Raw genomic sequence first — 16173 nt, 5'->3', positions numbered from 1 at the left:
TAATTCGAGAGTGATGCAATTAAGATTATTCATTTAGTGCAAATAAAGCTTCCACAAAAGGGTGGCCCTATGAAGTCTGTTTTAAATAATACCGAGCAAATGGCTTTTTTTGTTCGCCGTCCAATCGACTTACACAAAACATTGGAAATGCTGCCTGAGAGCAGATGCGAGAGGAAGTGTGTGTGTGTGTGTGTGTGTGTGTGTGTGTGTGTGTGTGTGTCCTTAGCTATGTGTATGTGACAGGGACCGAGCAAGGAGACAAAGGAGGTGGCAAGGCGAACTCTGGGGCAGTTTTCCTTCCTCTTCTCTCCTGCAGCCCACTCCCCTCCTCCCATGCACACACACACGTGCGCGCGCGCGCACATCCACACACACGTGTGAGTGTCGGGAATCGGCCACAGCGGTTCCTTCCGAGCAGCGGAGACCGCTTCCGCGGAAGCTGCGCGCTTGGCCGAGCTTCAGCGGCCGCCGAAGCTGCTGCAAAAGCGGTCTAAGTAGGACTGGGGCTCCAGGACCACCAGCTGCGGCTCGGCGGAGTCCGAGGGGCGGCGGCGGCTAGTTTGGGAGCCTTGAGGGTGTTCGGCAAGCTCCTAGTGTCCTAGCGAGAAAGGCTTTGCTTGGGAGGAGAATACCTAGACCTAAAGCAGATAGAGTTCCTCCAATAAAAGCTTTCCCTTTCCCAAACAAAGCCCCAAATCTAGAAGCTACGGCTCGCGGTGAGCGCGGCACAAGGCAGGATAGCGACCCTGGGCGGGGCGGCGTGCTCCCTGGACGTGGTTGCCGAACGCGCACCTGGCTGCAAGTTCCCGGGGACTCGCAGGGGGTTTGTGCCCACTGGGGTGGGGCTTGGGGGTATCTAAGACCAGAACGCAGGGGCAGAGGTGGGGAGAAGTGTCAGAGTTAGAGACTGGAGGCCTGGCGGCAACACCCCGCTCCTTCAAACCGGCAGGTCCGCGGAAGGCGGCACAGCCTTGGCTCGGCACCCTGTCTGGAGGGAGGCAGGAGAAGCCGCCACCTGGAGAGAGAAGGAGACGGGTGCGGGGCCTACACGTGTGTGCACACAAGCGCTCATGTCCTCATCTCACAGCCGCCCCCAGAACAGCCGCGGACCGTGCAGCATTCTTCCACACGCACACGCTCGTATATTCTGTTTTGTTGCATCTTTCATGTCGATAAATAAATGTGTAATAGTTAATGTGAAGACACATCAGAGTAATAACAATGGGACGAAATCAAAGGATTATCCATCTCTGTTAGTAACCGCTGAATAACAATGTTGCGGCGTGATTGATAGCTCGCTTCATTTTATGACTTTTCTATTGGTCTTGATTTTTATAGCAGTATAAACAAACTAAATCATTTCTTCCAAGACTTCAGAACATAAGCATCTGGGGGTAGGGGTGGGGGGAGAGGGGAAAAGGAAAGAAAAAAAAAAAAGAGGGAAATCTGAGAGTGGGAGGGGTGACGGGGGTGGTATGGGGGCGTCGAGCGCAAGCTGGAGCTGGACCGCGAGTCAGGAGCCGGCTGCCAGCAGGCGTGGCGAGGAAAATGACAATAGTCTGGACGTAAAATGCTCGCCCCCGCGCCCGGTTCCCTCTCTGCAGCTCATTTTGGCCAATGTCTGAATCCACCTGGGCAGCGCCTGAGATGTATTTAACAGAGTTTTATTCCTCGTCATCTTCCCACGTTCCTCGGGCAGCCGGGAAAGTGCCGGTCAGGCCCATTGCTGTTGATAATTTAAGGCATTTCCCACACGATCATGGGAACTGGAGTCCCTAACAAGGCGAGGCTTCAGCGCTATGGCCCCCAAATCTTCGGAATGACAAGAATGTCTTCAGAAATCACTTCAAAGCAAAGTGGAAGGATTTTCTATGACGGATCCAGTGATTTTTCCTCAATAAATAGGTTTTAGATTGTTATACACACGTAGAAGCGGAACAAAGGGAACTACTAGAAAATATATTGGTTGCCCCTAATAAAATTTATTTAGACAGTTTACTTCTCATAAAAAATAGAGATTGAATTTTGTACAAGAGCCTGCCAAGGGGCAATGCACAGGGAAATCATTTTTTTCTTTCTCTTTTTTCCCCCTTCTACTTTTTAACGAAGCACAAAGAGCATTTAAAGGCCAGGCAATCCGCTCCCACTCCCGCCGGGCCGCGCGTCCAGACGGAGCCAGAGAACTTTGTAGTTTTGAAAGAAGGCGGCTTTCTGGGACATATATATTTCTAAAACAAAACAAAACAAAACCTTGAAGGCTGATTATGTAAACTACAAACACAGCAACTACAAAATCGGTTCCTTTCCTCCTGCTTTGCCATCCTGGTCCAGAGCAAGATTTAGAAACATAGCGGTGGCTGGATCGAGAGGTGGGATGGTATGGGAGATCCATGCAGCAAGTGCTTTAATGATGGGTTTATGCTGATTAGGTTTGTAATTCTGATTTTTCTCTCTACTTGTATTTCTGCGTTCATTGCGAATCCTTTGTAGAGACAAAGAGAGAATAAAAATATATACCAGATGCTCCAGAAGAATTGGGTAGTGTGCCCAGTGCCCTAATTGCTTTTTCCACTTACAGAAGCCTTGGGTGTTTATTAAACGTAACTTTTGGCTGCTTGAGTTGTTTGTAAACTGCGCTCTCTCTCTTTTTTTTTTTTTTTTTGCAGACAGTGGGATGAAATATGGCGCGTTATTATTCACATTCCTGCTATTAAATGCTGAATTGTAACATTGTTCCATTTAATGAGGAGCGCCTCCCTCAATAATTAACGATCTCACATTTTCCTATTTTCTTGCCTGATGAAAAGAATCAATTTTAATTCGTGGTAAATTACAGCCATGCTTTTGGGTATTATTTGCTTACAGAAAACAAATCAAGTGACTTGAACACTCCTGTTTACTTTTCTAGATATGCAATAACCCAAACACAATGGCAAATCAGATCGTGTTCCTCAGGCCTACCTTAAAATCTCAAACAGAATAAAGAGTAGGGGCAAATACTCGAGGAAGAAACACCAGGAAGCTCTCAAGTCCACTGTGCTTGAAACAATGGTGACCACTTTCTCCCACAGCTTTCACATCCCTGGGTGCCTGGAACCGTTGCTCTGCCAGCCCTCACCCTCACCGCACCACCCCCTTCCCAGAAAGGGGTCGGTGGTCCACTTCTGTTCACACTGAAGTTTGGAATGGCTGGATGTCTCATCTGGGGGGAGTCGATGTGAGGATGGGGTGAGTGGAAGGAAAAGGATCTGGGAGGGCAGTCAAGTCTCTGGGAAGAGGTGCCAGGCGCTTCCACACTTCTCTGCCTAAAAGAACACTCTCAAGGTCCCCAGCAAAAGAGACCACAGCCACAGAGGCTTTGGCTGAGGACTCCGGCCCGGCCACTGCGAAAGCACCCTCGGCTCGCCTTCGGGCCTCGGCTCCCGAGGGGCCGAGTGAGCGCCTCTAACCCTTAGCCGAACGGGCCTGGGCCCAGCCCCCACGTGCACTCTCCAGTCCTCTCCGGGTCGGGAGTGCCGGGACTCCGGGCCGCTCCAGCCAGGGTTGTCCCACTGATGTCACCGCGGAGCCTGTGGCCGAAAAAACTCCTTGCTTACGGGACCCTGGCTCCCCAGCCTGGGAGCTAAAAGCCAAGGACCCACACTCCAGGCTTCATTTTTTTTTTGGCATAGGGAGCGGGGGCTGCGTGTGTTTGACACGTGCACTTGTGTGCGCGTTTGTGTGGGCAGTGTGTGTCCACTGCCTGCTCACGCGAACCGCGGGGTTGTACCGGCGCTGGCGGAGGGGCCGAAAACTCGCCCCCAAAGAGTCTGATTTCCTAACCTTCCCAGAAGCCTGTGGCGATACACGAGTCAACATAATTTTTTTTTTCCGCTGCAGTAAACAGTTTCCCATACATTCGAGTTTGCAAACTACAACCATGAGTCCACCTGATGACTCTTCGTGGGCGCTGGAACCGGTCCCTTGCTTATTTTTTTCAATCTTTGCCTTCTAACAACTAGCATCCGCGGCCCTCAACGCGGAAAGCTCGGCACAAAACAATGACGGATCAGTACCTGCCCCCTGACTCCGTATCTCCTCTTTTTTGCCTTTAGCCCTGTAATTTTAATGGCCCCAATCAGCCACACGGCATATAATAAGTGACATAGAGATTTTGTTTGTATGTGTTAAGTTCTCTGCTTTTCTGATTTCTATTTACTCAGGATAAATAATCATATATCAGTTATTCAGTTAGGTGACAAGGCTAGTAATTGGAATAAAAAGAAAAACATCTCATCCTTATCTCTTTCTATAACTAGATATAGCTCTAATAAGACTGCATCAATCTTATCTAGCAAATAAATAAAATAGACAAACAAACAAATTCGCCTCCAACAAGTTAATGCGGTGTATCTAAGTGGAAAGTAGATATTTTCACGCATTCTGGAGATGAGGAGTGACTTTTAATAAAATCACAAGAAAAACAAATGTAATTCTGTGAGCCATTTCTTGGAGCCGCCGGGGCCCGCCCCCTCCCCACTCTCTCCCCGCCCTGCTCCACCGTCCCAACCTTTTTCTTTTCACAAGCAGCTAGTCCCAACCTAAGACGGACACGGCGAAAGCCTTCACTAGCTATTTTACACTTTGGTGGGGGGAGGTTTGGGGCAGGGAGATATAATTCTACGGGGAGTGAGCCTTCTTCAAGTAGAATTTTCTCTTCCCCTGTCTTCTCCCTCCTTTACCGTCCTGCCCTTGCTCTTCCTTTTGCTTCCTTTTTCCTCTTTCCTTTTATTCCCCCTTTTCTCTTCCCTTTATTCTATCTTCCTCCTTTCTCTTTTTTTTACCTTTTCGTCTTCCCATTCCTTCCTCTCTCTTTCCCTTTGCCTCCATCCTTCAATCTCCTCTTGCACTTTTTCTCCCCCTTTCTCTTTCTCCCCTTCTCTCTGTTCCCCTTCCTCTCTTCTTTCTTCTCCCTCCCTCCCTTCCCCCCCCCATTTCTCTCTACCCCTCCCTTCCCTTGCCCCCTCCCTGCGGCCCGAGTGCGGCTAATTCCGGGCGTCTATATTCACTCAATTAGAGAAATCTACAGAGAAGATCGATCTTCCATCTGCAGACATGCCAGCTTAACAAATTAGATTCTTGTTTCGTGCAGGTGATTTGGTGACAGTTGGGGAATTAGAAGTAATAAGTTGTTGTGTTTGAGCCCGGGCCCCCGCCCCTCGCCCGCGCCCCTCCCCGCCCGCAGACCCCCGGCCGCGCCCGCAGCCCGGGCACCCCCTACCCGCTCCCACAAGCAGGCCGGCGCCCGCCACCGCCGCCGCCGCATCCCCCGCCGTAATTAGTGCTGCTGCCCTCCATGTGGGCTCGATTAAACCGTGATTTAGCTGAAAGAAATATAATTATGGCTGCAAATAAAATAATCAGCATTGAAGAGCGATTTCCTTAATGAGATGGAGCGGTTGCACGTCACGGAGTAAAGGGGTCTCATTAAGAGGTGGTAATGAGGCTTGGGTGGATGGTGCAGTTACAAAATAGCCCAACTCCTCTGCAGGCCCGGCCCGCTCGCCCGAGGTGGCCGCCGCCAAGCCCGGCGGTCCCGCAGTCCCGGAGGGGCACCCGGGCCGGTCCCGCCCGGCCCCCAGGGGGCGCAGCGCCGGCCGCGCGGCCTCTTCTCTCGGGCCCGCCGCGCCGTCGGGCCGGCCGGGACGGACAGAGGCGGCCGTGCGAGGTGAGGGGGCGGCCGGCTGCTCCGAGGCCCCGGCTGTCCGGCCCGATCGGCGTCGGGAGCCGGGTTTGCGCCAACTGCTCCGAGGACAACGGTCGTTGGAGGAGCCGGTCGGAGCGAGGAGCCCGTGGCTGCAGCGGAGGCCGAGGGGCCGTCCAGGGAACCTGTGGGCGCAGGTAGAAGCCTCTCGGGTGGACGTGACTTGGTGTGTGCCGGGGCAGGAGGGCATCACCGTGGGCGCGTCTGCACGCGGCAAACGCTGCCTCTTCACTGACTTTAGAGTTCTGGCGAGGAAGAGCCTTGGGGTTCTCAGTCTCTCCATATTGTTTCCAAACTTTATTAAAGTACTGAAAAGGCACCAACTCTGTTTTAAGAGCCTCATAGAAAAAAAAAAAGATTTGAATAAGTTATTCCAAAGATTTCTTAAAAGGGTAGCTCTGACCTTTCTGGTTTATTAGGTTTAGGACAGCCTCTGAATTCCTTCTTTACATCAAGGTGTGTACACATGCATGTTCCCAATGTCCAGGTGCGGTGATACTTCAGTACTTATTTCTAATTAGATTGTTAACCTTCTTGATTCAGTTTTATCATTTAGAACCATTCTCAGTTGGACAAGGAAACACATTATCCACACAAAGCGACTAATGAGGCAGCTGAGGCACTTTTCCTTATTCATCTAACCAATATTTGCTGAGCGCCTGCTACGAGCTAGGCACGGTGATGGGCCTCGGGGAGTGAGAGGCGAACAGAGAGATGCATCCTTGGCCTGGTGGAGCTTACAGTCCAGCATTCCCTGCACTGAGTTTTTCAGCCCTGAAATGTTGTGGCCATCAGGCATTTACACCCTGTGAGAGGCAGAGGTAAACCCGAGAAGTAGCTTGTTTTAATGTGCTCTGACCCTCCCACCTTCTCAATCAATATTCTTTTTCTACCCAGGAACCTGGGATTCTGAGGAAGAAAGTAATTTGATAAATTAACTTTCTTAGGTGTTAGGAGTTAATGTAATACCCTTTATAGAATGTTCCCATTTTAAAAGAGGAATGCAAGGCAAGGCAAATTGCCTAGACAAAGGACTTCCATATCTGTCTGGTGGTAGTGGGAAGCTTGAGAGAGGAGGATTTGGGGGTGTCCAAAATTACTACTTTCCTAATCAGCTCACTAGCTCTGATGGTAACTCTTGCATTTAAAAGAAAAATTTGGGGACTTCCCTGACGGTCCAGTGGCTAAGACTCCGTACTCCCAATGCAGCGGGCCTGGGTTCGTTCCCTGGTCAGGGAACTAGATCCCACATGCCACAACTAAGACCCAACACAACCAAATAAATAAATATTAAAAAAAAGAAAAGAAAAATTTTTCTTGGGTCACAGATCCCTTTGAGAATCTGATTAAAGCTATGCACCTCCTCCCATTAAAAGGCATATATTTGCAAACAACTTGGGGGGTTCAGGCCCCCCAGTTGCCCCAGTTTGTGAAAGAGTGGTATGCAGGTGAATCCTTAATATTTGTGATTAAGACTTTTGGAGAAGAAATAATACAAGTATCCAGAGGAGTTCTATCAATAAATCTGAACCTAGGGAGAAGCTGAGTCAAGAATCAAAAATGAATTGCCAGACCAGTAAGTTCCAAGAAAACAACTGGTTAGCAGATCCGTGCAGTTTAACAAATTTATAACAAATTCACTCTTCCGTCTGACTCAAATATAGGTTGATATTAAACCAAACTTATACACAATGTTTTCATGTTGTAGAGGATTGTCAGGAAAACTACCTTGTCGGTGGGCAGCTCTTGTGGGCAGCATCTTGTCTTCCCAGATGCAGGTCCTGGGCAGCTGGCACTCTGGCTGGGGAGGGCAGCAGCCTCACACAATGGTGGGTCATAAATACACAGACCTTGTCCTGGGTGGTGATGCAAGTGAATGTGATTAAAATTCACACACTGGGACCACAGAGAGTGATGGGTGATTAAAACTCTGTCTTAAGCCCACTAAAGCCCCAGAATCCAGAGCTTAAGCTAATTCTCTTATTCACTCCCCAAAGGCATTTTACACCTTAGGGCCTGAAACCAAGCAGCAGAGCTGCCTTCTCCGCCCTCCCACACTTTCCCAAGATGCTAACATATGGAACCAGAGAGTCTTTTTCTGGGCAGAAGATAGTTCTCATCTGGCTGCTTTAGAGCAAGGGTTTATTCCCCACCTCTCCCTTAATTTTCAAGAGGTCCCCCAGTTACCCATTAGAAGGGATATTGACTTTTCCATATACACTTTCCTAACAATCTTTTTTTCACTCTCATGAAGCAGCTGCATTAGGGAAAGGAAGATGTATTAGTTAGGATACATATTAGGCTGCTGTAACAGCCATCCCAAATTACAGTAGCTTAGACAAGATGGAATTTTATTTCTCTCTCACATTCCAAGGCTGATATAGCAGCTCCAAAAGACTGAGAACTCAGCCTTCTTTATTGCTGTCCTGTCTTCCTCAGCATTTGGCTCTCATCTTGTGGTCTATGATGGCTGCTCCAGCTCCTGCCATCACCTCTGTATTTCAGGCAGCTGGAAAGGGAGATGAAGAGGAAGGTTCATACCCTTACAGAGGGTATGGCTCAAAAATGTATCTATCACTTCTTACAATGCATTGACCAAAATCTATCTCAATGGAGACCGAGAACTGTAGTCTTCACCTGAAGTAGTTAAAACATTAAAAAGGTGGCCCTATGGGTTTCCTGCTCTGGGAGGCACATAACTGCTGTCTTCAACATGGCCTTCACTTATGACCTGCCCCTCATCCTCACACTTCCTCTGAATTTGTACTGAAAGATTGGTGTGTGTTTTGGAGGGGAGGAGAGAAGGGAAGTGGAAGTAGAGAGTCCAGTTAGGAGCCTAATGCAATAATCCAAGGGAGAAATGATGGTTGCTTGGACCAGAATGAGAGCAGTAGAGAAAGTGGTAAGTGGTTGGAATCTAAACGTTTTTCTTAGGAAGAGCCTAGGATTTGCTTCTAGATATGGGGTATGAGAGAGGAGTCAGGATAATGCTATTCATCGCTCATCTATTCATTCATTGGCTGTTCATTCAGTCATTCACTTACCAAATTGTTATTGAGCACTGACTGGGAGCCAAGCACTGGGCTGGGACCTATGGACACAATGGGTGTAGTCATGCCTTTACAGTTGACCAAAAATGATAGCCAGCAGAGGAATAAATACAAACATGATCTATATAATAAAGAGCAAGTATCAGAGGCTATGAGATACTAATACAGAGGAAAGCAACCTGGTCTAGGAGCCTGGGAAGTGCTATTTAAGCTGAGACATGAAGGGTATATAGGAATTAGCCAGGAAATGGAGGTGGGATGGGGGCAGAAGATGAAGAGTGTTCCTGTAAAGGAATTTTCTCCATGTCTTAATTCCTTCCATGGCCTCATGTTGTCTACTTGAGATAGCATATGAAAACCTGGGCTATGCAGTCTGGAAACTTGAACTTAGTTCATTTTGTTTCTTTAAAGAGAAACTGCTTTTTGAAGTTCAATTCAACTTAATTCAATTCAATAATCATTTGTCGATTCTGGGCCAGATTCCCAGCCCAAAGACAATAGCCCATGGTACCATTTTACTGAAAGCAGATAATAAAATGGAAGTCATCGAATTTTAGGAAATGCAGAAGCATTCTCCATGAGGTCAGACTAAAACTCAAAGAATGTCAACTAGAAAGACATGTGCTGAGGGGTGATGTGATCAAAGTCTATATAATTCAGGAAGAATTACAAGAGAATAAACATGAATTAGGAGACAACCCACAGTCTTCAAGACAAATAAAAGGAAGTCCTTTATACAGGGGAAATTAAACTTGTGAAATTTGTTTCCTCCCAAAGGTGGTAAAAGTACTTTTTTTTTTTAAAATGAATTTATTTATTTATTTTTGGCTGCATTGGGTCTTTGTTGCTGCGTGCGGGCTTTTCTCTAGTTGCGTCGAGAGGGGGCTACTTTTTGTTGCGGTGCGCAGGCTTCTCATTGTGGTGGCTTCTCTTGTTGTGGAGCACAGGCTCTAGGCATGTGGTCTTCAGTAGTTGTGGCACGGGGCTCCCCCTCGCAGGCTCTAGAGCACAGGCTCAGTAGTTGTGGCACACGGGCTTAGTTGCTCCATAGCATGTGGGATCTTCCCGGACCAGGGCTCGAACCCATGTCCCCAGCGTTGGCGGGAGGATTCTTAACCACTGCGCCACCAGGGAAGTCCAAAAGTACTACCTTTGTTGGGATAAAGATTCAGCGACTATAAAAGAGACAAACAACAACAGCAAAACCAACAGTGTCTTAAATAAGATAGAAGTTTATTTCTCTCTCATTTAATAGTCCAGATGTAAGAAAGCCAAGACTGCTCTGGTAGGTCTATGGTGTCAGAGACCCAGTTCCTTCTTTCTTATTCTGACTGCTAGAGTGTCCCCTTGTCGATGTTGTTCAGGATGGCCCACCACCCTGTCGCATTCCAGCCAGCAAGAAGGGAGAAGGAAGAAGAGGAGAGGAACCTCTTTCCTTTAAAAGAACAAGTTGAAGTTGTGCACATCACTTCTACCCAATCCCATTGACTAGAACTTGGTCAAATGATCAGACCTCGCTACAAGGAAGGGTGGGAAACAGAGTCCTTATACTGGACACTCGTGTTCCAGGTAACACTGGGGTTCTGTTACTGAGAGAGAGAAAGGAAGAGCAGACGCTGGGAGCCTCTAGTAGTCTCATTGCACTAAAGGGTCCCTTTTCTTAGCATCTCCAAGGTAAGCGCTGGAAAGAACATTTTCAGGAGTGTGTGTGGAGGTGAGGGGTTGGGAGACACACACAAGCTTCACCTTCTTCTTTAGGGTCTTCCACTTGAGTCCCTGTCATCCCCCCAGGTGGTGCTGCTCCCTTAAATATTCTGGCTCAAGCAAAGATGGAAACCTTTCCCTGGGTTCCCTTAACCAAGACTGAATAGAACTTTCAAAGAGTTTACTATAGGTGTCAAGAGAACAAAGAAGAAATAAACACAGAGAATATAAGAAACTTGCAAACTTCTCAGGTTAAAAAGTCCAAGATATCTATCAACTCTTCCTCACTCTTGTCCCAAAGGTTTAGCCTTCTCTGACACCTTGACCACATCCCTCATTCCCTGGTTCCCAGCTTGATTCTGCATGAAGGATGCCTTTTAAAAAAAACAATAATCATTCAGGAACTACCTACAGTATCACCCTTATACCTGGCCAAGAAGATGTCCCCTGCCTTGGACCTTGGCTTTAAATGGCCCCCTTGGACCCTCTCCAGCCGCAGCCCATGCAGAGCCTGCTCTACTCCCTCTAGACCACCTGGAGCTAAAGAATTCCTTGCCCAACAGTCCTGCTCCTGCTTCCAGGTCTTGTGTGGGCCCCTTCCTATGCCAGTGCATCTGCAGTATGCTCACCCCTGGGCCTGAGGGGCAGCTGTCTGTGGTGGGATGCTGTCGGAGCTTGGACAATGGGGCGAGGGTGACCACGTGTGCATGTGGGAGGCCCCTTGCTGCACTGGATGCAGCTGGTGAGTAGGAAGGGAGGACAGGGCAAGCCCAGAGCTTGGGGGCTAGGACTCCAAAAATTATAAATTTGAACTTGAACTCATAGGTTGTTATGAAGATATATTTGTCAAGATAAGAAGATAGAACATATTTCATGTAAATATGTTTGTTAGCTTGATTGATAATTTTAAAATACTTAGACATATAGTATTTGGTCTCCTATTTGGGCTTTTGCTCCAGATCCTGCAAATGTTAGGGGTAAGCCTGTCTTTTTAAAGCCACACTGTATGAGATTCCTTCCCTGCAGCTCATACTTGTAATTTGCAACCTCTGACCCGTCCGATTAGAAAGGCAGGCCCCTCCACCCCCAGAGGGAAGGTCACTACCCAGAGGCACACATATTAGCCTCTGGTTCCTCAGGTTTGCCCTCCTTGTTCCCACCTCAGAGCCATCGTACCTTATTTGTTCCATCTTCCTGAACCCTTCACCTGGTTAGATCTCTCTCTTCATTCAAGTCTCTGCTCAAATGTTACCTCTGTAGAGAAGTCTTCCCCGAATCCCCTCTCCAAACCTGAAGAAGTCCCGCCAAAGAGTCAAAATATCCATCGTTCTTTATCCTTCATACCTTACCCTGCTTTATTTTTTCAGCCTAGCACTTATCACTACCTGAAATGGTGCTACATGCTTATTTGGTTATTGCCTCTTTCCTGAGTAGAATTCCACCACCGTGAGGGCTGAAACTTTGTCCTCGTCCCTCAGTATCCCTGGAGCCCTGTATAGTGCCTGATGCTACATAATAATGTTGAAAAAAATGTTGAATGAATGAATAAATGAATGAAAAGAAGAAAGAATGAATGGCCTAGATGGTCAATAGCAGTTGAGGGTCAGATTTCCTGAATCAAATTACCCTTATGAAGCAATCTGGATTATGAAGGAGAGTTCATGACTATTGGAATTCATGCCCCCCATTCAGGGTGGGGTTAAGCTGGCCAGCTTTGCATAGAGCAATCCAGAATGAGGCTGATGGTGAGGTGTCGCGACGGCCCTGTGGTTGATGAGCCCAGCACAGCTGTTGCGAATGAAGTCGGGCTGTCCCTCTCCAGCTGCACGCTCAGGTTAAAGTCGTGGAAAGTGGGCCCATGTGATTCATCAGTGGTGAGGGACTCAGTGTTTGGACAGGGCACTGGAATTTGATGTAGACAAAATAGAGGATGCTGTAAGAAGGGTCCTACGCTGTCAGAACCATAAGAGTCCTTAGGGATTAGTGCCTAACATTTCTATCTTTAAAGATGAGAAACTGAGGCCCAGACGAGCCAAGGTCTCACAGCAGCTAGTGGAGAATTAGGGCTGGGGGTCCAGTTTCAAACCCCCAGGTCTGTTTCCACTCTCCTGTATTAACCCCAATTTATTTCATAGAAACCTCTAGGATCAGGGAGAAATTTCCATCAAGCATTAAATGTAGACTCATTAAAAGAATCTCTACTTGCAGAGCTTCCCTACATGATCTGTAAAATGGGGGTAGTCATAGTACCCATCTCATGACACTGAGACTTAAGGGGCTTAATGGAGAACACCTATAGTAAGGCTATTTCTGTGACAGCTATTGCTATGTTTGTCATTTACCGGTTTTTTGTTTTTGTTTTTGTTTTTGTTTTTGCCGCGTGGACTTGTGCGATCTTAGTTCCCCAACCAGGGATTGAACACAGGCTCCCTGCTGTGGAAGGAGTCCTAACCACTGGTCATTTACCCTTTTAATTCCCATCCATTCGTGTTCAAATCTCCCATATTCTTGCTGAGAAGTTGTATTACTGACCACAGTGATTCTGGAAACAACAGGATTGGGCCTAATCCAGGGTAGAGGTTTGGGGGTGTCCACGAGGGCTCAAATTCTAACCAGGCCCAATGCCTGTGGCGCCTGAAGGAGCTGTGGACAGGTCTGTAAGCGCCCAAGCAGCGGGAGCGCCTGGGCGGGTGCCCCAAACCTCCTTGTCAAGAAGCCGCTGCTCCGCAGGTGCAGGGATGTGCCCCAAGGCGGCCCTGGGAGATTCTCGCAGTCCCATTTTCAATGTGGGCCCTGGAGCTAAAGAGGTAAGTTGAGAATATTGATCAGCTCATCAGCGCACCATTAAGTCGTTCTTCTTCCCCTTCTGAAATTTGGTGACGTGATAGACAGAGGGGGCCGCCCCACACAGCACTGCGCCCGGGCGCTCAGGCCACTTCCTGTCACCACACGGTCAGCCTGAGGCTGGGAACTCTTGATTTTAATATTTTGTTTTCCCTGTTCTTTCTCCCCTATGCACGGCCGCCAAATTTCGCTCCTTCTCAAGAGGGCATGGTGAAAAGTGGGCTGACCTGCAGCTGAGAAAAGTTGCCATGAAAGGGAGTCCCAGGACACCAGCTGATCTGGGCTATCAAAGAACTGCAGGTTCTCTGTCTTCCTGGGGCACCAGAGGATCTGGAGATAGGGAAAGTTGTTCATCTCAAGAAAAGACTGGGATACAGAGTGAAGTAAGTCAGAAAGAGAAAAACAAATACCATATGCTAACACATATATATGGAATCTAAAAAAAAAAATGGTCATGAAGAACCTAGGGGCAGGACAGGAATAAAGACGCAGACGTAGAGAACAGACTTGAGGACACAGGGAGGGGGAAGGGTAAGCTGGGACGAAGTGAGAGAGTGGCATGGACATATATACACTACCAAATGTAAAATAGATAGCTAGTGGGAAGCAGCCGCATAGCACAGGGAGATCAGCTCGGTGCTTTGTGACCACCTAGACAGGTGGGATAGGGAAGGTGGGAGGGAGGGAGACGCAAGAAGGAGGAGATATGGGGATATATGTATATGTATAGCTGATTCACTTTGTTATACAGCAAAAACTAACACACCACTGTAAAGCAATTATACTCCAATAAAGATGTTAAAAAAAAATTTATCAGAAAACCAAAAAAAAGAAAAAAGAAAAAAGAAAAGACTGGGGACCCAATTTTAGAAGGAAAGAAAGGAGCGTGCTGGTGGAATAATGCAGTAACCAGCACCAAACCTGTTTAGGCCACATCTTGGCAGGAAACCATGTCTGCCTCCTTTGTTTCCAGAATTCTGAGGCCAGGTGTATCAAGTCACAAAACTTTAATCCCCATTGCTTTTCAGAAATAAACACACACACACTAAAACTCCTCCCTATCCTAGGCAGTGAGCGTCATCACCCATCTCCCTACTTCCCCTTGGTACACACACCAGCCCTGTTGGCCTTGTGAAAATTTATAAAACAATTTTCCCTCTAGTTCAAGGCCTTTCCACCTGCTGCTCCCTTTGCCCTGAATGTTCCTCCCCCATCCTTCACATAGCTGCTTCTCAGATTTCAGATCTCAGTTAAAATCTCACCTCCTAGGCAAGGTCTTCCTTAACCCTCTAAATTGGCCCTTTCCTGGGGGAAGGATGGAGTGGGAAGTTGGGGTTAGCAGATGTAAGCTATTATATATGGAATGGATAAACAACAAGGTCCTGCTGTATAGCACAGAGAACTATATTCAATATCCTATGATAAACCATAATGGAAAAGGATATGAAAAAGAATGTATATATATGTATAATTGGATCACTTTGCTGTACAGCAGAAATTAACACAACATCATAAATCAACTATATTTCAATTTTTAAAAATAAATAAAAATAAAATAAAATAAATTCACCCTTTCCTCTCTGTGGTTACCTTCCATCTCAGCACCCTGTTAAAGCCTTGACACTCTCTCCCAGTGTCATTATTGAGTTTTCTAAGTACATGCTGGTTTATTGTCTGTCTCTCCCATTGCACTCCATGAGGGTAGGGCCATGTCTGTTTTGTGCTCAGAATTCAGTAGGTACTCACTAAGTATTCACCCAGATGCTCAAGCCAAAAGAATTGAAGTCATTCTCCAATCATCCAATGCAGCGCAAATCTCGGCTCTACTTTCAAAATATATCCCCAAATCTGCCCATTTCTCACCACCCTCACCACCGTAAGTCCAAGCCAGCACCATACACCTTGAGTAGCCTCCTTCCTCCTCTCCCTACCTCTGCCCTTGCCTCCCTTCAGGCTACTCCTGGCCTAGAGGGGGATGGAAGGCTGATTAGGTCACCCTTCTGGTCAAAACCTCTAATGTCTTCCCATCACACACAATCAACTCCAGCCCCCTGCCATAACTTACAAGGACCACGTGCCAGAGCTGTGGCCCCTTTCAGACCACATCTCCAAACACTCTCCCCTCTCACTTCACTCTAGACACACCGGCCTCTCCTCTGCTGCTCCGAATCCCAGTCATCCCCCTCAGGGCCTCTGCATTGGCTTTTTTTCTGCCTGAAATGCTTTTTCTCCCCCCATCTCAAGCAGTCCCAGAGCTCACTCCCTCACTTCATTCAGCTCTTTACCAAATGTCACCCTTGCAGCAAGTCCTTCCCTGAAGAGCCTGTCTCCTCAGTCCTGTCTACTCTGCACAGTCTGTCCTCTAAACATTTTCTTTTAAATTTTAAATGTATTTAATTACAAACACATTTATACTGCATTTTTGGTACTTAAAAAAATTTAATTGTGTAGATAAATATACGGTTTAGAATTCTAAAATTAGAGAAAGGCAAACAGTGAAAAGTCTCTTTTTTGCTCATGTCCCAAAGCTACCCAGTTCCTCTTCCCACAGGCAACAAAAATTACTTGTCTTTTGTGTATGCTCCCTAACATAGTTTAAGCATATACAAGTATTTGTATGTATGTCTCTATATTCCTTTAAACTTTTTTCACTCACTGTCTATTTATGTATGTATGTATCTATCATGTATTTATCTTTTTATGTGCTTTTTTATCAAATGGTAGCATACTTATATACACTATTTCACACCTTGTATTTTATTTTTACTTAACAGCATAATTTAGATGTCATTCCATATCAGTATATAAAGAGTCTTCTCATTCTTTTCTGCA

General features: G+C 47.0%; 1 long non-coding RNA gene across 1 annotated transcript in view; it reads left to right on the top strand.

Moving 5' to 3' along the window:
* Positions 1–16173, top strand: part of LOC309658639 — a 485138-nt gene that overhangs the window by 126866 nt on the left and 342099 nt on the right. The gene's annotated exons all lie outside the window — the stretch shown is intronic.

The sequence above is a fragment of the Balaenoptera physalus genome, assembly GCF_965194825.1.
Source record: "Balaenoptera physalus genome assembly, chromosome: 3".
NCBI classification, from domain to species: domain Eukaryota; kingdom Metazoa; phylum Chordata; class Mammalia; order Artiodactyla; family Balaenopteridae; genus Balaenoptera; species Balaenoptera physalus.
Note: the sequence above shows the minus strand (reverse complement) of the source record. Positions and strands in the feature narration are given on the sequence as shown.